The sequence below is a fragment of the Callithrix jacchus genome, chromosome 1 (assembly GCF_049354715.1).
Source record: "Callithrix jacchus isolate 240 chromosome 1, calJac240_pri, whole genome shotgun sequence".
NCBI lineage: Eukaryota > Metazoa > Chordata > Mammalia > Primates > Cebidae > Callithrix > Callithrix jacchus.
The window spans coordinates 69,042,656-69,062,728 of record NC_133502.1 but is presented as its reverse complement, the minus strand read 5'-3'; the positions used below and the strand labels follow the sequence as shown (position 1 = coordinate 69,062,728).

Sequence of the window (20,073 nt, the reverse complement as noted above, 5' to 3'; positions counted from 1 at the left end):
CCTATCAGTTTCTTAACTGCAAAGCTTATTACCTCAGGTTATAGTTTTCACTCTCTATGGGCAGCGTGGGCAATGGAAGGACAATTCAGACTCAGAATTAGCTAAATTTTGCATTAGGAAAAATGGAAATTCATTTATGATGTTTCTACTTGAACTTCAGTCTATTGTTAAGCCTCACTCTGTGCCTCTTTATTACAAGATAGTCATGCAACTCCTAAAAAGGCCTCAGATATGTTATTCTGGGGTAAATTTATGTTACACTAATTGCGAATGCAATGCTTATGTGTTTGAGATCTTAAACTAGCATCTTAAAGATTTGTTATCTGGAGCCTTGTAATTTTATGCAGAACCTAGGTCACTGATTCTCAAACCTAGACAGTGGGATGAACTTTAGATTCCTGGGTTCCAATCTCTAAAGATTCTGAGTCAGTGGAGCTGGATGGAGCATGGGCGTCTGCATTTTTAACAAGTACATCAGATGATTCCAATACAGTTGATCCACACTCCTTAAGAAATATTTGCTTAGAGTCATGAAAATTTAGAGAGTTGAAGTGATTCATTGTAATTTTTTTTCTTAAGGATTCTTGCCCTGTCACCTAGGCTAGAGTGCAGTGGTGCAATCTCAGCTCACTGCAACCTCCGCCTCCCAGGTCCAAGTAGTGGGGATTACAGGTGCATGCCACCATGCCCGGCTAATTTTGTGTTTTTAGTAGGGACAGGGTTTCACAATGTCAGGTAGGTTGGTCTCCTGACCTCAAGTGATCTGCCTGCCTCAGCCTCCTAAAGTACTGGGATTCCTGGGATTACAGGTGTGAGCTACCACACTGGGCCGATTCACTGTAATTTACATGAAAACAAATGATGACTTACTGGGGGCTAATTGAGCCCATATTTTTGTGAGGTATTAAAGACCAAGTTTAGTTCAAGTTCTTTTCATTTTCGGCTTTGAGGTATGGTTAACAAAATAAGAATTAACGTATACAATGTGATGTTTTGATGTGTACACATGTGAAATGATTATAAAAATCCAACTAATTAACATTTCTATGGCCTCTTATAGTTACCTTTGTGTGTGTGTGTGTGTGTGTGTGTGTGTGAGAGAGAGAGAACATTTAAGATATACTGACTTAGCAAATTTCAAGTATACAATACAGTATCTTTAAATATAGTTACCATGCTGTACATTAGATCTTCAAAACTTATTCATCCAACATAAGTTAAAAAAAGTTATGAAGCTTTTAAAAAATGTGGACTATGTTAATTTTCAGAGCCCTTTCACTTTTGGAAGACTGACTACTGTTACACTATTTACTTAAAACTACTTTTTGTATTCAGGTGCTACTGAACTAACATGTGGGCTTTGCCTATTACAAATTCACATACATTGTTTTTCCTTGTTTGTGAGGTTATTTTGTCAATTAAATGATTTATTCATGCTGTATGAGTTATTATAGGCTAGGGTTATGCTTCAGTAACAGCCCTCAAATCTTTTTATTAAAGATCCAATATACATTTGTTTCCTCTATGTCTTTTTGTGGTTTGATAGCTCATTTCTTTAGTTCTGAATACTATTCCATTACATGGATATTCTGCATTTGATCCAACTGCCTACTAAAGAAAATCTTGGCAGCTTCAGCCATTATGATTGAAGCTGTTGTAAATGCTTGTGTGCTTGTTTTTGTGTAGAAGTGCATTTTCAACTCCTTTGGGTATATAACAAAAAGTGCAATTCTTAGATTATATGGTAAGAGTAAAATCTCTTACTTTTAAAGCATTTTTTTTTCTCAAGCTACATGTTCATTCTGAGTTGGCTCGGCTCTATGTTATTCTCACTCAGGAACTCAGTCTCATGAGTAGCTCTTAGCTCGCCATGAGTTTCCATGATCAGCATAGTGGAAGAAACAGGAAAAGAGCTTCAGAGGGTCTTACACTGGCAATCCAGTACTTAGGCTGGGAATGAGCACATCACTTTTGTTCACTGGTATCATGACCCCACCTTCACAAAAGAGAGCCAGGAAATTGTTTTCTATTTGCCTAGAAGAAATGGGAATTAGATATCAGCAGCACCAGTAACTTCTGCATTTTGCCCAAATGTTCAAAAACTTTGCTGTTCTCCTACTCATATATGAGGTAGAGTTGCCCCTCCCTGAGGATCACAACCCAAACCTCCCATTTAGTCATGACATCAGGCTCAATGTCTGAGAGCTCTTGAATGATGCCTAGTAGTCTCCAGCTGGAGGTAGGGGATGGCCGTGGCCTGGACATCAGATGTGGATATAAATCTGGAGATAGAGGCTGTTCCTGATTATACTCCCTGGGTGCAGCTCCCACCCTATTCATCCCCGTAGCCCTTGGCTTCACCATCTGGAAGTCCTTGTTCTAATATCCTGTTTGGTTCCATATGAGGTAGGAATTGAGTGACGTAGTCTCTTATGCTCCAAGTAGCTTTCTCATCTCATTTCTTGCCTATAGATGTTTGGGACTCGTGATTTCTTTACAGGTTTCATAGTCTTTGATTTTTTTTTTCCTTTGGCAATCCAATTCTCTCAATAACTTACCTTTTGATTTATTTTAATTGAGACGCCTACATGTGCCAGTAGCCACATCCATAGTTATTTTCTAGACATTTTTACTCAGTTGGTTTTACATGTCTGCTTTAGTACCCCCATTCCTCTCTGTTACTTAACTGTGTATTCTCTGGGCTTATCAGGCTTCTTTGGCAGAACCATTCATGTAGTCTATTTTTGGCTGCACCATTTTTTTCCCAACTGGCACAATTTCTGGGTGCCATTGAAATCCATTCAGAGATTTTTGACTGTGGGTGAGGCAGCTAATGCCTTGATTTGATTCTTGCTGTGGTATAGGGTTTTAATTGGCATTTGTTACTCAAGTCATTTCTTCACCCTTCAGGCTTGAGAGCCAGCTGTCTCTTCCTAAGTAAAAGTTGCTACATTTGTGGGCTCTCTATTCCCTTACATTGTTGCTTGCAGTATGACTGATTCTTCCCAGTTTCATCTCTTTCTTGAAATATCACGTGTTACATGTTGAATTATCCTCCCAAAAAAGGTATGTTGAACTCCTAACCAAGTACTTCAGAATATAACCTTATTTGGAGATACATCTTTACAGAAGTTATCGATTTAAAACGAGATAATTAGGATGAGTCCTAATCTAATATGGCTGGTATCCTTATAAAAAAAAAAATGGAGAAGGGCCGGGCGCGGTAGCTCAAACCTGTAATCCCAGCACTTTGGGAGGCCGAGGCAGGTAGATCACGAGGTCAAGAGATCCAGACCATCCTGGTCAACATGGTGAAACCCCGTCTCTACTAAAAATACAAAAAATTAGCTGGGCATGGTGGCGTGTGCCTGTAATCCCAGCTACTCAGGAGGCTGAGGCAGGAGAATTGCCGGAACCCAGGAGGCAGAGGTTGCAGTGAGCCAAGATCACACCATTGCTCTCCAGCCAGGGTAACAAGAGCAAAACTCCGTCTAAATTATAAAAAAAAATGGAGAAACTTGGACTCAGAGACAGGCATGTGTATGGAGACAGAGAACACCATGTGAAGATGAAGGCAGAGAGAGAGGTGATGCTTCTACAAGCCAAGGAGTTCCCCAAATTGCCAGCAAACCACCAGGAGGTAGGAGAGAGGCATGGAACAAACTCTCCACCAAAGCCCCCAGAAAGAACCAGAGCTACAGACACCTTGATCCCAGACTACTAACCTCCAGACCCATGAGATAATACATTTCTGTTGTTGAAGCCACCCAGCTTGTGGTAGTTTGTTATGGCAGCTCTAGGAAGCTAACACACCTTGTCAAATAAAGCCAATAGCAGTGAGCACACGTGACTCTTCTGATTCCAAACTACTTACACTAGAGATACAAGTTCACTAAGTATATTATCTGCTTCCCAAGTTACCATAGGTAAACAAATGTAATCAAGTATGTCATCACTGTATAATACGGATGACCATCTTTCTAGTAACGTTTCCTGCTTTATTCAGGATGGACTAGGTTATGTTGCCGCAACAATGCTAAAATCTTGGTCACTCAAAAAGTAAGGGCCTATTTCTCGCCTACGTTACCTATTCATTGCAGGCTGCCTGGAGTTTCTGCTCGCTGCTTATCTTCACTCAACGACCAAGACTGTCGTGGTGATTTTAAATACCTAATTCCAGAATCACTATAGGAATCAAAAAAGGAAAGAGAATACTTAGTCTTCACTGATAATTTAAATGCTATACCCATTTATAAAGTATTGGCTGTAATTAGTCACGTATCATCATCTAACCACAAGAATAGCATGATGTCTTAGCTCAGGCTGCTGTACCAAACACCACAGACTGGTTCACTTAAATATTTTTTTCATGGAGTTGTGGAGAATGAGGAGTCAAAGATCAGGATGTCTCTGTGGTTGGCTGGTAAAATCCCAGTTCTTGGCTTGCGGATGGCCATTTTCTTACTGTGTCTTTGTATGGCAGAGAGAGAGAGAGTGTGTGAGCAAGGTCCTGTGTGTTATGAGGACATAATCCCATTCATAAGAACTCACCCTCATGACCCAAGTATCTCCCAAAGGCCCACCTTCTGTCAATAATACCATCACACTGGGGGTTGGGGTTTAAGACATGAATGTTGGGGAAACACAAAGATTCACTCCATGAAAAAGGGAAAGGAGAACAAAATATCAGTAACACTGATAACTACCACCAAAATACTCCCAAAATGTTGTTCTGGAAACTACTAGTGTTTCAATTTATTCATTCATTTAACAAGTACTATGTATCCAAACCGATAGGTGCTGGGGATAAATGAGTAAAGTTGAACTCCTCTGTGCTTAGGGATTTTATAGTCTGGCAGAAGAGGCAGATATTCATCAAATAATGTTACCTGAAATTGCAACAATGATGATCACTACAAAGAGAGAGAAGATACTGGCCTGCTTATAAAAAGGGGACTTGACCTACTCAGTAGAATCTAGAAAACCTAAGGAATGAAGAAGTGAAGAGTAACAAAAGTTTCCAGAAAGAAGGAACCTCATATGTGAAGGTCTTGGGGCAAGAAGGAGCATCAGGTGGTACTGACGTAAAGGTTGTTAGGGACAGAGCCTTTAGGGGTGGGGCTGGAGAGAGAGCTAGATGACATGTTCAATAAGAACTTATAGGCTACAAGAAAGAATTTTGTCTTCATCCCAATGTAAAATGGAATCAATTGTAGGGTTTTATCAGGAGTTTAGCATGAGGTGGCTCTCTGCAGTTGATAGCTGATGGCTGTCTGCTGACTGTACTCTCAGTAGCTGGATGGCAAGGCTTTCCTTGAAGAAGGACTGGGCAGCTCATCTCCAAGTCTCCCACACTCTGGCAGTGTGTGGTAGAACCAGGACTGGAAACAGACTTGCTGAGCCCAACTTCAGTGCTTGCTTGAACTCACCTCCTGCCCCGGGAATCTGGGGATGAAGGCATCAAGGTCAGAGGTGGAAAATACCATAAAGTATAGTGAAGGACTGTGAAGAACAAGATGATAATGGAGATGAATACAGTCAACTCTTTTTCCCCAAAACAATATTTTTGATAAATGAACTATTTTTTTTTCTCCAGGGCTTTTTCCCCCTCTATATTCTCATCATCTGCCCTTTGATCTAAAATAGAGTAAACTTTCATGCAAGAATATTTAATTTTTTTCTCCAAAATGACTATTCATAACCTATTTAAGATTGATTTATAGTCTTACTGTCTTCAAATTAATTCCAGGCATAAGCCAGGAGAAGGTCATCTTCCTCACGAATTTTGCAGTTTGCCAGAGGTTTTTCCCTGCCTGGTTTAAAGGGCCAACTTCAATTTCACTACCTTGTAGCCCCTGCCTCTATGTGTGACTTTGGGCTAACTGCCCTGACTTAGATTATTGTGTACCTCATCTTGCAGGGGATCATCTACCATGGAGGTTACCCAGGCCTTGAAGGCAAAGATGTTTAGCCACTGGCTCAGTATTGCACCACGGAGAGAGTTGCGGATGGGAGCCAGATTTGCAGAGTCCTCATCTGAGGCATTTCCATTAACAGCTTCAGTCTCATTGCTCCTGGCAGGAAGAACCACAGTTAAAGCATTGCCTTGCCCCTGTGCCGAGTACCACATCCTTGAAATGACTTGATTTGCTATGAAGACGTTCCATGTATAGGTTGTTCTATCTCTCTGGGCCCCCAAACAGCTCCCTGTCTGCTCCTTCTCACTCTGGTTCTTCAACTGTGATGAACTCTGGGGACCATCGTCTTTATATGTTGCTAAACTTCTGGGTTTAGAAAACACTGATGTGAAACAGCATTCCACTTTGAGGTGTCTGCTGACTCACTATGGAGCTGATCGTCTATGATCTGGTGCCTTGACCTTGCCTTTCTTTCTTATGTATTCCTTAGTCTTCCTAGATAATCGAGCATCTTGGATTGATGGCTTTTGTTCCCTGGTAAGTGTGGCCCTATATTTTTGCCTAGAAATATTTATATTGTACCTAGCATTGACAGAAAATTTCTAAAAATTCTTTATATACTTCCATCTTTACTGTTTTAAGAATATTGATTAAATAAATACTTTAGGTAATGATTGGGGGTGAGATTGAGATAATATATGCCAGTTCTTACAGCTGCCCTTGTGTGGAGGACATAGAGATGAAAAATTAAGTACAAGGTCTAGAGCAGGATCACTTGTGTATGAATCTTCATTCTACCACATACTGGTATCGTGGGTAAGTTACTTACCATTTTAAGCCTCAGTGTTCTCATCTGTAAAGTGGACATGTTAACAATAAACCATGATGCAGAATTGTCTTAGGAGTTTATAAGTAAGGCATGTAAAATATTTAACATGGTTCCTGGAACAGGAATATTAATATTTACTGCTCTGAGCATAGGCCACATGCTGGGCGTTATGTCTTTTGTACATTACCCTTCATTTTAAAACTGCCATGCAGCTTTTCTAAAACGTCCATAAAATACAGAGGAGGAAACTGTATGTGAGTTACCTGCCCATGGTCACAAAGCTACTAATGTACAGAGCTGAGGTTTGTATTTATGTCTGTCTGACTCCAGAGAGTCAGCCTGTTTCCTCTGTGCTACAATGCCTCAAGAAGACTGGCTATTGTAGCCATTGTATGGTGCTATCAAATGGATTCTCCAAGGGCTTCTGAGGCATGTGTGACTTGGCTTGCTTTTTACTGGGTGGAATATGCTCTTCCACGTGAGATCTCTCATGTTGACTCCCTCAGGAATATCCTTTTGTAACCTCTGCTGGTGGGCTCCTCATACCTTACTCTGGTCTCTTGTTGACTGCCCTTCTTGATTTATGTTACTCTGTAGCAAAAATGATTTTTAAAAATAACCCATTGGGTAAATTTCACTTCATATGTATTAAACGCCTACCAGGCATTTATTTTTTATGTCATAAGAATCATCAAAAGAACCATATTACTATTTCCATTTTATTGGTGGTAAACTTGCACCAGATTGCAGAGCAGATAAGTGGGAAAATCACTATACAAATCCAAGGGTCAATTTAGTAATCGGTACCACGATTGTAGTTCCAGAAAGTGGGAATCTGGAATTGGTGATCTGACATGCTTGGATGCAGTGAGATTCCCTTAGTAATTACAATGGAAGACACAGGTATACAGTGTGGAAATGGTTATTTACTTATTTTAAAATATAATTTTAGATTCGGGGGCTACATGTGCAGGTTTGTTACGTGAATATATTGCATGATCCTGAGGTTTGGGCTTATACTGAACTGATTACCTAAAGGATGAATATAATACCCAATAGGTAGTCTTTCAGTCCTTTCCCCCCCCCACCTTTCAGGGTCCCCAGTGTCTATTGCTCTCATCTTTTTGTCCATGTGTATCCACTGTTTCTCTCCCACTTATAAGTGAGAACATGTGGAATTTGACTTTCTATTCCTGTGTTAATTCACTTAGGATAATGGCCTCCAGATGCATCCATGTTTCTGCAAAGGACATGATTTCATTCTTTTTATGGTTGCATAGTATTCCATGGTGGATAGGTACCACAATTTATTTAATCCACCATCGATGGGTACCTATATTGATTCCATGACTCTGCTGTTGTGAATAGTGCTGTGATGAACATATGAGTGTAGGTGTCTTTTTGGTAAAACAATTTATTTTCCTTTGGATAGATACCCAGTCATGAGATTGCAGCGTTGAAATGGTAGTTCTGTTTTAAGTTCTTTGGGAAATCTCCAAACTGCTCCACAGTGGTTGAACTAATTTACATTCCCACCAATGGTGTATAACCATTCCTTTTTCTCTGCAGCCTCATCAGCATCTGTTTTTTGAATTTGTAGCAATAACCATTCTGACTGGTATGAGATGATTATTTAAATAATCACTTAAGGTTATCTGGAATGAAGTGCCTATGAAAGCATAGCTTGGGTAGACTTGCATTCCCGCGGTGCAGCACAGATGCAGAAAGAATAGTTACTAGAGGGCTAGCTGCTTCCAACTGGCTCTAGAGCTTAAGGGAAGGTAACTACAAGCTCAAAGTTTTAGTTTCTATCATGCTTTCCCCTCCTTTTACATTGAATACATACATAATTTAGTCCATTGCTTATAGAATATCAAGGCAAGATTGTGTCTGAAGTAGAGGAGAAACGCGTGCCACTCAAAGATGAGCATGAGGATTGAGAAGATGGCCATAAATCTGTCCTTTCTAAAAAGAGGTAAGAGAGTTTCCATTTGTGTAAGGCAAAGTTGCATTGAATTAGATGCGTCATTTCGCTTTGTTGTTGTTTGGAAGTTCAGTCAGGAGAAAGAAGGTGTGAGGGGAGGTTGAGTACTTAAAGGAACAGATTGTGGCTGGTACTGAAAGTCGGCTCACTCAACACCCATTAGTTTTCTTCTACTTTCCTCTACCACAGAGGTTGGAAAGCTAAAAAACGCCTTTCTCAGATTTCCTTTCAGTTTGCAATGGAGGAAAGTGGCTTAGGTTCCACCAAACCATTGAAGCAGTGTGAGACTTGGAAGCAGTTGTGAGCCATCGGTAGCCGTGACCAAGTGCGTTGGGGGAGGTGTCTGAGGGCACAGAGCTGCTCAAGTCCATTGTCCAGTGAGACCATGCTGAAGGCAAGGTGGTGACACTGGGGGGACTCCTAGCCCAGTCTGTTTGCTGCTCTCCCAGAGGAGCAATGATGTGCTATACTGTACCTAAGGGTGCAGCAAGCAAGTCTGGTTCTCCAGCACCATGCAGATGCTGCCAGTGACAAAATTCTGTCTTTTTCATAATCCCCTTCTGCTTAAACTAACTGGCATGGGTTTTGGCATTTTTGGCTGAACACTAGTTAATATATTATGCCTTTCTGTTCACAATCCTAGTTTTTCCACTTTATTACAGCTTCTTCTTAAGGGGAATATATATAGCCAAATGAGTTTAATTCATCACATAAGTCTTATTTGGAAAACCAAGTAAAATAGACTTCTAAAGTGCATGGGGCCATTTTGTGACAACTATTTTTTTTTTTAGAATTTTTCACCCTGGAGGCTTCAAGACAATTCTAGAGAATTGTAGCTACTGATGATTTGTATGATTCTTTTGTAGAAACTAATAAACTATGTTTCCAGGATGACAAATTTTAGTTGTTTTTTTTAATAGCTTCTTTTTCCTAGCTACAAACTTGTGTAACATGATACTTTACTGAATACTGTGGGCAATTATAATATAGTGGTAAGAATTCGTGTGTCTAAACATAGAAAAGGTACAGTAAAAATACAGTATAAAAGATTTAAAATGTTTGCTTACCCTGAACAGAGCCGGCAGGTCTGGAAGTTGCTCTAGGTGAGTCAGTGAGTGGATGGTGAGTAAATGTGAAGGCCTAGAACATTACTGTAGACTTTAGAAACACTGTACACTTCGGCTACACTAAATTCTTTTTAAAAAATGTTTTCTCCTTAATAATAAGTTAGCCTTCAGTTACTCTACCTTTTTTACTTCATAAACTTTTCAATTTTTTAACTTTTTGATGCTTTTGTAATAACACTTAGATTAAAACAGCTATTGTGCAGCTATACAAAAATATTTTTTCTTTATATTCTTATAATGGTTTTAATTTTCTGAGTTAAAAATATGATTATCTGACTATCCATGATGTCTTTGTGGCTATTTTTAGAAGCAGCTAGAGTTATGGATATGTGGGGAGTGAATTTTCCTTCTTTGCTGAAGAAACCAGCTGTATTGGAGCTCCATGATGGATTAGTATCATAATTCATGTGTGCTCAGTGCTGAGGCCTACTGAGACCTCAGAAACAAAGACTCACAAGTATGAGGAAGTTAAGTCGGTCTACATGGGACACAGCTTACTTCCTAAGGGAGTAACAGAAGAGTATAATCAAATCATTTTGATTTTGATACCAAAGAATGTCTAATTTGGTAGTCAGAGCCTGGAAGCCCCATCAGGTGGTAGGAAATGTTTGAAGTTCAGATAGGTGGTGTGGTCTAGGTAGGTTATGGAAACACCTTAGTTACTCTCAAAGACTATTTAGTGAAGGATCTAGCTCTTAAAAGAAGGGAATTATCAAAAACAGTTCAGGGCATAAGGGCCCTAACAGATGGCTGAGGTTAGGGAAGAGCTAAAATATCAGACGTAAATGTTCAGACTGGGGAAACTGAGGCTGATGCTCACAGCCAGCTATCCCACCGATTTGACAAGAGTGTGTGTGCATGCCCATGTGCAGAGGAAAATGGCAGAGGAGGTGATGGGGAAGGAGGAGATGAGTAGTGAAGCAAGCTGTGATTTGGAAGTTTACCTTAGGCACATGAGACTCTAAACCTATGGTAGTGAGACAGCCTCGAAACCCTTACTAATTAGTGCAAAGCTGTTGGTTTACTTCTTGCCACAACCACTATTAATTCAGGAACCAACAAAGCAAGTTACAGTGGTGGCATACATGGACCTAGTAAGGGAGGCTAGGCAGGCAGGGACTGACAGATGGGCAACAGAGGGAGTGGAAGGCACTGCGTTTTTGAAACTGAAATAATAAAATTAATTTCTATGTCCTCTATGAATGAGACATTAGCAGTCACTTTTGGGTCAATTTATGTTTGCCATCACAGTTTAATCATGGCAGTTGCGGCCAATTTAATTAGTAAGTTTTTGGGAGTAATTTAAATTTCACTGAATGAAAGATCATTCTAAGGGGAAAAGAGGTATCCTCTTTAAATAACAGTCACAGCTTTGCAAAAGCAAATCAGTTAGTAAACATTCAACAACAGAGAAATTGTTGTTCCATATTTTTAAGTGACAATTTAATTAGGTATTTAAAATGGAAAAATAGAAACACTGTTTGCTCTCAAGAATGGTGATGAATGTCAGGCTTACATTTTGGCACTATCTTTTATTCCTCCTTCTCAGTAGTTCTTTAGTTCCAATTTTTGTTATTAAATTTGATCTTTCTTCCCTATTGTTTTTTCTTTAGTTTTCCCACCGCCATCCCACACCCTATTTCCATGGTTGGCATTTCATTCAAAGCTCTCATCACCTGGTTTCCCTTTTTTTTTTTTTGAAATCATTTCTTTCTTCTACCAATTTGTCCTACATAAAGCTCTCAATTTAAGCTTCAAGAAGAACTGTTTTGATTTTGGTATTCCTTTATTTTAAAAACACTCAGACAGAAACAGGAGGGTTCCCTGACTCCCTTTGCAGGATGTGCAACAGGGGTGTGGCTTGTCTATTTGGCAGCTGTGTATCATACCACTTACATGGCGGGGATCACCCAGAGGGGCAGGTGCAGGAGCCAGGGTGAGTGCTTTTGGGTTCTGGCCCCATGGTAGCATCTACAGGTGGATGCCTGTGACTCCCAAAGCCCTAGTGGGAGCTAAAAGTGCTCTTTTAGCTCTGCTGTCACAGACAGCTTAAGGTTTAACTAGCTTAGTGCCCTCTTGGTACCTGGGTTCTTGTCTGGTGTCCTGAAAGAATCAGATCATGTGAACAAATTGAAGGATGGTAAATGCAGGGGATTTTATTGGATGGTGGAGGTGGCTCTCAGTGGGAGGGATGGAGAGCTGGAAAGAGGATGAAATGGGAAGATGATCTTCCCCTGGAGGTCAGTCATCCCATGGACCTCCAACTGACCCTCTCCAATTGTCCTCAACTGAACTTTTCTTGATGTTCAGATGCTCCTTTTCTTTTCTCCTTCTCTGCTGTGCCATGCTACCACTCTGCTGCTCTACTGTTCCTCTTTTCTTCTGCTTGTCTGCTTGTGGAGCTTGGGTTTTGGGGTTTATATGGGTACAGAATAGGGGACATGAAAGGCCAAAAGGCAATATTTGAGCATGAAAATAGAAATGTCTGTTCCCATTTTGGTCTGTGGGTTTCCAGGCTGGAGGATGAAACCTTTGCCGGGGAAGTCTCCTCTTCTACCCAGTATTTTGCCACTTCCTGTCCATATCAACACCTTTCTGTAATGAGTCCCACATTGCTTAGGCTCATATTTAAGGCCCTCCACAAGTCTGTCCTTTGCCTGTCTCTTTCTGTCTGAGTTGTCTTTCTTGTATTTGAGTCCTTTGTTCAAGATTTACTCACTGTCTCCTGAAGATGTATATTAATCTTGTCATTTTCTCTGTGATTTTGTCCACACCAGTCAGCCTACCTAGAAACCCATTCTTTATTCTTCTTGTTAATTTATGTACATTTAAAGGGATGTCCTAGTTTAATCTCAGGACAAAGACTCTTAAAATTCAGACAGAAATTGGCTGTTTGTTATGGACTGAGTTGTGTCCCCTAAAAATTCATATGTTGAAATTCTCACCCCCACAACTTCAGAATGTGACTGTATTTGGAGATAGTGTCTTTAAAGAGGTGATTAAGCTAAAATGAGGTCATTAGGATAGGCCCTAATCCAATATGACTGGTGTCCTTATATGAAGAGGAGATGGATACAGGTGCAGCGGGAAGATGATGTGAAGATACAGGGAGACGACACCATCTACAAATCAAAAAGAGAGTCCCTAGAAGAAAGCAACTCTGCTAACACCTTGGTCTCAGATTCTTCATTTTCAGACTGTGAGAAATAAATTTCTGTTGTGTAAGCCACCCAGTCTGTAGTAGCAGCCATAATAAATGAATCTACTATCCCTTTAGAAAGGCAGTGAGTTACTCAGAACTCCAGGGTACACACCCCTGCCACTCCTTCAGCCCTCGTGCACAGGAGGAGCGAGGTCTTCATCTCTGCTTCCATGCTCAGAGCCTCTCACTAAAACTGAGTGACACCCTGAGTGTCACTTGTCACTGTGTCTACTTGTCACACTTACCATCTCTCCTGCTCCCTTTTTTCCATTGACTCTATGATGAATCTTAAACAAAACAAAAACCAAAAACAAACTTTTCTTTCTCGAACTTCCAAAGCCCAGTTCAAGGTACCCCATGGCCAGTCTGTTTTTGTGTGTATTGGTAACATGTATCATTTACAGGGATTAGCTCCCCTTCTGCACATTCGCACAATTCCCTGTGAATATCTCTACCATACAACACCTTACACCAGGATCCAAGTAAAGCAGGGAAGCGAGGAGCAGCCTCGGATTTTACCCTGCTTTTGTTATTGAGGCAAATTCAGTGCATCCCTTAAACTGATCCAACTTCACATTACATTAATGATAAACAGATAATTTACTGTAAATTTGGTAGGGAGTGTGAGTGGGGCCAAACCTGCAGTGTTCCCCATTCTGCATCTCTTCCTCTTTTCTGTTAGGGAACTGATGGCTCTTTACAAATCTCCTCTACTGAACACAGCAGTGAAACTCATTTCTAAGGTGCAGGTTCCAGTTAAAAATAAAAGAATGGCAACATAAAACTTTGAAGTGCTAGTTACTCTTATGTTCACCAAAATGTCATGCTGGGTTATATATAATATAATGAGGAGTACCTTAGCTTCAAATAATATGGGGCTCCATAGATATCAGGATAATATTTGGATAAACATAAAAAAAACTCATGATTTTCATCTGTATTAGTTTTAAGTATGTAGCTAGACTGTCTTCTGCTATATTAAATTGATAGTAGGTTATTTTAGGTGATCCTAAAATATGTATAACCCAAGTTATAGCTATGTTCAATTCCAGTGGGATTTTTTTAAGGGAAGACAGAGAATATTGAATATTTCCTTTTTTTTGAGACGGAATTTCACTCTTGTTACCCAGGCTGGAGTGCAATGGTGCGATCTTGGCTCACTGCAACCTCCGCCTCCTGGGTTCAGGCAATTCTCCTGCCTCAGCCTCAGCCTCAGCCTCCCGAGTAGCTGGGATTACATCCTTTTTTTTTTTTTTTTTTTTAGCTTTGAAAGTCAACACCTGTATAAAACCACACAAAGATAGTGAATTGTCAGGGTAAATAAACAAGATACTGGTTCTACCTGTATGTGTGTGTTCCCTAAATATTTCTGTGACATTTTCAAACTTAAAAAATTTATTGTTAATTCGTGTTAATCCTTCATTACAAAAAGCACACTGCCTGAAAGAATTTTCTTCGATTGTAGATGGATCACGAAGTGTTCTTTTCCATGCTCGACATAGAACAGGAGAACGGGTCCTTCTGATCTGAAAGATTGTGAGCTGCCATACATATTGTGCCTAGGTAGGAGAAAGGAAAATAAATCCCATAATTAAATTATTACAACACAAATGGTCTTCGTTCTTCTATCTACAGTAAGTGTAATTACTCAGCATAGCAATGTCAAGAGACACTTACCACATGGGGCAGGGAACTGCTTAGCAACGTATTCATGAGTAATCAATTTTTTTTTTTTTGGTTTGTGCTTAAAAAAAAACGCAAAAGGATGCCAGGCTGCAGAAAATAGCTGTGAGAGCAGTTTGAAAGCTGTTTATGAATTCCATATTTTGTTTAGGGTGGTTAGCTTCTGTAGAATTCAAAATGACTGAAAAGAGACAGCCATGGAGTCACCTAACCTAAGTCATTGTTACCCACAGCACCACTTTTCCCATTTGGGTGATGAATGTTTCAAGAGGCCCCCCGCCTTTTTTTTTTAAGGAGACTAAGTAATAGTTTAAAAACTATTACCTCTCAGAAGTTTCCAGCTCTTTGTAACTTGATTTCAAAAGCTTCATTAGATGCCTTTATGATTCCTGGAAAATTATCTCCAGCCTCAGGGCTCCCTTTCACTTCAGGCCATGTTTAAACCATAATTATTTAGCTATTTTCTCTGAGGTTTTGCCTTCAAACAATTCTCTTCCTCCCCTAGCTTATTTCTTGTAATTTCTTGAATTCCTATGTACAATTAATATGGATTCTGCAATGTAAAAATGTCATAAACTATGTATTTCATTGATGATCCAGAATAACATCAGTTAAAACATATTGGGGAGACACATATTTGGGGGGCAACCTGGGGCAGCTAGTTGGTTGATGGTCCATCATGCAAAAACTTTATAGTAATCCAGTCACTCTGCTCTAAGGACAAGGTCTTAGTATATGAGCAGGAAAGAGCTGACACAGAGACACCCTGCCAAAATATAGCTGTAAAATGACCTTTGCTGGGATCTCTGTCTGAGCCATGTATTTGTAGGTCTTGGAGTGCTCATGGCGACAGTGGTGTGCCTGTCACATTCTTGGACATACGACAGGTCTGTTGGTCATTTTAGTATCTCTTTGCAACATTATGTTTCTGTTTCTGATTCAGGATTTGCTTCTTGAATGCAATACTGGTCCAGTCATGTCTTAGTAACAGCGAGAGGGGTTGATAGGTGTGTTGACAAGGGCAAGTAACCTAAGTTCTTCAAGCCTCAGTTTTGTTGCCTGTATAATGGGCATTATGATGCCCATATCACTATCATTTTGCATCAACCAGAAGTCAGTCAATCTCTATCATCCTCAACTCCTTTTCTCCCCCTCTCTTTGTAATAATTCTCCTTAGTCTATGGGCAGTGCTTTATATATGCATTATTTGAAGTCAGGAGAAAAGATTATTTTCCAAACCGTCTGAAGCTATTGTTATTTCTAGGGTGTGTGGGGGCTCTAAAACTGATTTGAGTCACCCCAAATCAATGTGTCAAGCATTATTCTAGGGGCTCAATCTCAATCCTACAAAAGAAATACCTGGCCAGTCAGCCACAGATCCGTTTCTCAGTCCCTCTTCCCTTCAAATGGGACTGTTCAACATATCCCAGAATGACCCCAAAGGCACAAGTCCAGGGGCTTTTCAGGGTCTGTGGTTATCCTTCCATGAAGGGGAGAAGACTAGAGAGTGTCCTGATGGAAATAAATAATTGGGGCTTGTAGTATCCTGCCCAATGGGTCTGTCTACCTACTCCAGACACTGAGGATTGACTTCAAAAATTTTAAGAGACCTGGAACTGTGGCTTATGCCTGTAATCCCAGCATTTTGGGAGGCTGAGGTGGGTGGATCACTTGAGGTCAGGAGTTCTAGAGCAGCCTGGCCATTATGATGTAACGCTGTCTCTACTAAAATCCAAAAAATTAGCTGTGTGTGATGGTGGGCACTTGTAATCCCATTTGGGAGGCTGAGACAAGAGGATTGTTTGAACCTGGGAGGTGGAGGTTGCAGTAGCTGAGCTCGCGCTACTGTACTCCAGCTTGGGTGACAAAATGAGACTCTGTCTCAAAAAAATTTAAGAAAATCACTCCAAATTGTGGGAATTTCTAATTTATGAGCCCTAGTAAAGGAGCCCCTTCTGCCATAGCTGTTGGGCAATTCTATACCGTCTGAATCTATGGCAATTTTTAAATTTAAAAATTCTAGCTGTCTCCTTCAGGAATTCAAAAACCTCCCTGCCTAGGACTGTGCACTTTAAGACTGAACTCTCTCTATTCATTATACACCCTATGTAAGTTACATGACAGGTGCTAGGAAATGATCCAAACCTGTACAAATTCATGAAATCCCAGAAAGAAGTAAGTCGAATTTCATCATAACCGACATGAGACTCAAACAAAGCCTCTCTCTGTCCTATAGTGTTTTCCAGCTTAGGAAATATATGAGTTTAACAATAGAAGTTCTTGGATTTGTCATGTCTTGTCCTCCATGACTTACACTGTCAACAAGAGGGGTCATTTCTATAGGTACCTAAAGCATCAGGCTATTTACAACATTAACATCTGTGCTGGCACCATCTGTTGGTTGATTTTCACTCACAGAATGACCTCTTTTTTCTCTCTCTCTCCTAATCATTTACTTTTCTAAAATTATCACCCCAAAATTGTTTTAAAAAACAATAATATGGATTGATTAGGTATTTTCCTGTTATTCTCTTACCTCTCTCTTTAGGAACTTACCTTTTTTCTCATTTTGCTTTCTATCTTTTTCTCTTCCTTATTCTCAGTGAAACTGGCCATCCATTTTTCTTTGTCATTTATCTCTCAATCAGTTATCTGTCTTTAAATACTTTAAACAGATTTAAGGGTCATAAATTCTGTAACAATATGGATATAGCATGCAGTAGTGAAGTCTGGGATTTTAGTGTAACTATTACCCAATGATGTACGTTATATCATTAAGTAATTTCTTCTTTTTTTGTTGTTGTTTAAAACTTTTTCAGATTGACTTTATTTCAGTAATCCCTTAATATTACTATTTATTTGTTTTATTGCATTTTAGGTTTTGGGGTACATGTGAAGAACATGCAAGATAGTTGCATAGGTACACACATGGCAGCATGATTTGCTGCCTTCCTCCCCATCACCTATATCTGGCATTTCTCCCTGTGCTATCTCTTCCCAACTCCCCACCCCCCACTGTCCCTCCCCTACTTCCCCCCAACAGACCCCAGTGTGTGATGCTCCCTTCCCTGTGTCCATGTGTTCTCATTGTTCAACATCCACCTATGAGTGCGAACATGCGGTGCTTGATTTTCTGTTCTCGTGTCAGTTTGCTGAGAATGATGCTTTTCAGGTTCATCCATGTTCCTACAAAGGACACAAACTCATCGTTTTTGATGGCTGCATAGTCTTCCATGGTGTATATGTGCCACATTTTCCCTGTCCAGTCTATCATCGATGGGCATTTGGGTTGGTTCCAGGTCTTTGCTATTATAAACAGTGCTGCAGTGAACATTCGGGTGCATGTGTCCTTATAGTAGAATGATTTATAATCCTTTGGATATATACCCAGTAATGGAATTGCTGGGTCAAATGGAATTTCTATTTCTAGGTCCTTGAGGAATCGCCACACTGTCTTCCACAATGGTTGAAATAATTTACACTCCCACAAACAGTGTAAAAGTGTTCCTATTTCTCAGCATCCTTTCCAGCATCTGTTGTCTCCAGATTTTTTAATGATTGCCATTCTAACTGGCATGAGATGGTATCTCAATGTAGTTTTGATTTGCATTTCTCTAATGACCAGTGATGATGAGCATTTTTTCATATGTTTGTTGGCCTCATGTATATCTTCTTTTGTAAAGTGTCTGTTCATATCCTTTGCCCACTTTTGAATGGGCTTGTTTGTTTTTTTCTTGTAGATCTGTTTGAGTTCTTTGTAAATTCTGGATATCAGCCCTTTGTCAGATGGATAAACTGCAAAAATTTTTTCCCATTCTGTTGGTTGCCGATTCACTCTAATGACTGTGGCTTTTGTCATGCAGAAGCTGTGGAGTTTGATTAGGTCCCATTTGTCTATTTTGGCTTTTGTTGCCAATGCTTTTGGTGTTTTGGTCATGAAGTCCTTGCCTATGCCTATGTCCTGAATGGTTTTGCCTAGATTTTCTTCTAGGGTTTTTATGGTGTTAGGTCTTATGTTTAAGTCTTTAAACCATCTGGAGTTAATTTTAGTGTAGGGTGTCAGGAAGAGGTCCAGTTTCTGCTTTCTGTACATGGCTAGCCAGTTTTCCCAACACCTTTTATTAAACAGGGAAGTCTTTCCCCATTGCTTCTTTTTGTCAGGTTTGTCAAAGATCAGATGGTTGTAGATGTGTGGTGTTGCCTCCACGGCCTCTGTTCTGTTCCATTGGTCTGTAACTCTGTTTTGGTACCAGTACCATGCTGTTTTGATTACTGTAGTCTTGTAGTATAGTTTGAAGTCTGGTAGTGTGATGCCTCTCTCTTTGTTCTTTTTGCTTAGAATTGGCTTGGCTTTGCAGACTCTGTTTTGGTTCCATATGAAGTTTAAGGTGTTTTTTTCCAGTTCTGTAAAGAAAGTCATTGGTAGCTTGATGGGGATAGCATTGAATCTGTAAATTACTTTGGGCAGTATGACCATTTTCATGATATTGATTCTTCCTAACCGTGAACATGGAATGTTTCTCCATCTGTTTTGTCCTCTCTTATTTCATTGAGCAGTGGTTTGTAGTTCTCCTTGAAGAGGTCCTTTAAGTTCCTTGTTAGTTGTATTCCTAGGTATTTTATTCTCTTTGTAGCAACTGTGAATGGCAGTTCTTTCTTGATTTGGCTCTCTTTAAGTCTGTTATTGGTGTATAGGAATGCTTGTGATTTTTGCACATTGATTTTGTATTGTGAGACTGCTGAAGTTGCTTATCAGTTTCAGTAGATTTTGGACTGAGAGGATGGGGTCTTCTAGATATACAATCATGTCATCCGCAAATAGAGACAATTTGGCTCCCTCCTTTCCTATTTGAATACCCTTTATTTCCTTTTCTTGCCTGATTGCTCTGGCTAGAACTTTCAGTACTATATTGAATAGGAGTGGAGAGAGAGGGCATCCTTGTCTAGTGCCAGATTTCAAAGGGGATGCTTCTAGTTTTTGCCCATTCAGTATGATATTGGCTGTTGGTGTGTCATAAATAGCTTTTATTGTTTTGAGATACGTCTGTCAATACCTAGTTCTCCCTCACTTCCCTACTGTCTTTTCACTCTTCCTAATCCCCAAAGTCTGTTATTCCACACTCTGGGCTCATGTGTACACATTGTTTAGCTCCCACTTATAGCAAGAACATGTGGTATTTGAGTTTCTATTTCTGAGTTATTTCACTTAACATAACTTGACAGCCATATTGAGAATTTATAACATTTCCAGGGTAGTTGCTGTTTTCCTAAGTGTCAGCTCTCTTCATACTGGTGAATTGAAATACCACCATCTTAACTTTCAACTAGTT

The 20,073-nt window shown here is 39.9% G+C and overlaps 2 long non-coding RNA genes across 2 annotated transcripts in view; one reads left to right on the top strand and one right to left on the bottom strand.

Annotated features, from left to right (window-relative positions):
• The window catches only part of LOC118153550 (uncharacterized), a 168,334-nt gene that overhangs the window by 97,468 nt on the left and 50,793 nt on the right, over window positions 1-20,073 (top strand). The gene's annotated exons all lie outside the window — the stretch shown is intronic.
• Window positions 14,466-20,073, bottom strand: part of LOC118153549 (uncharacterized) — a 57,660-nt gene continuing 52,052 nt past the window's right edge. The window contains exon 5 of the long non-coding RNA XR_004742764.2: window positions 14,466-14,619. This is a non-coding gene — a long non-coding RNA (uncharacterized LOC118153549). The remainder of the gene's footprint in view (window positions 14,620-20,073) is intronic.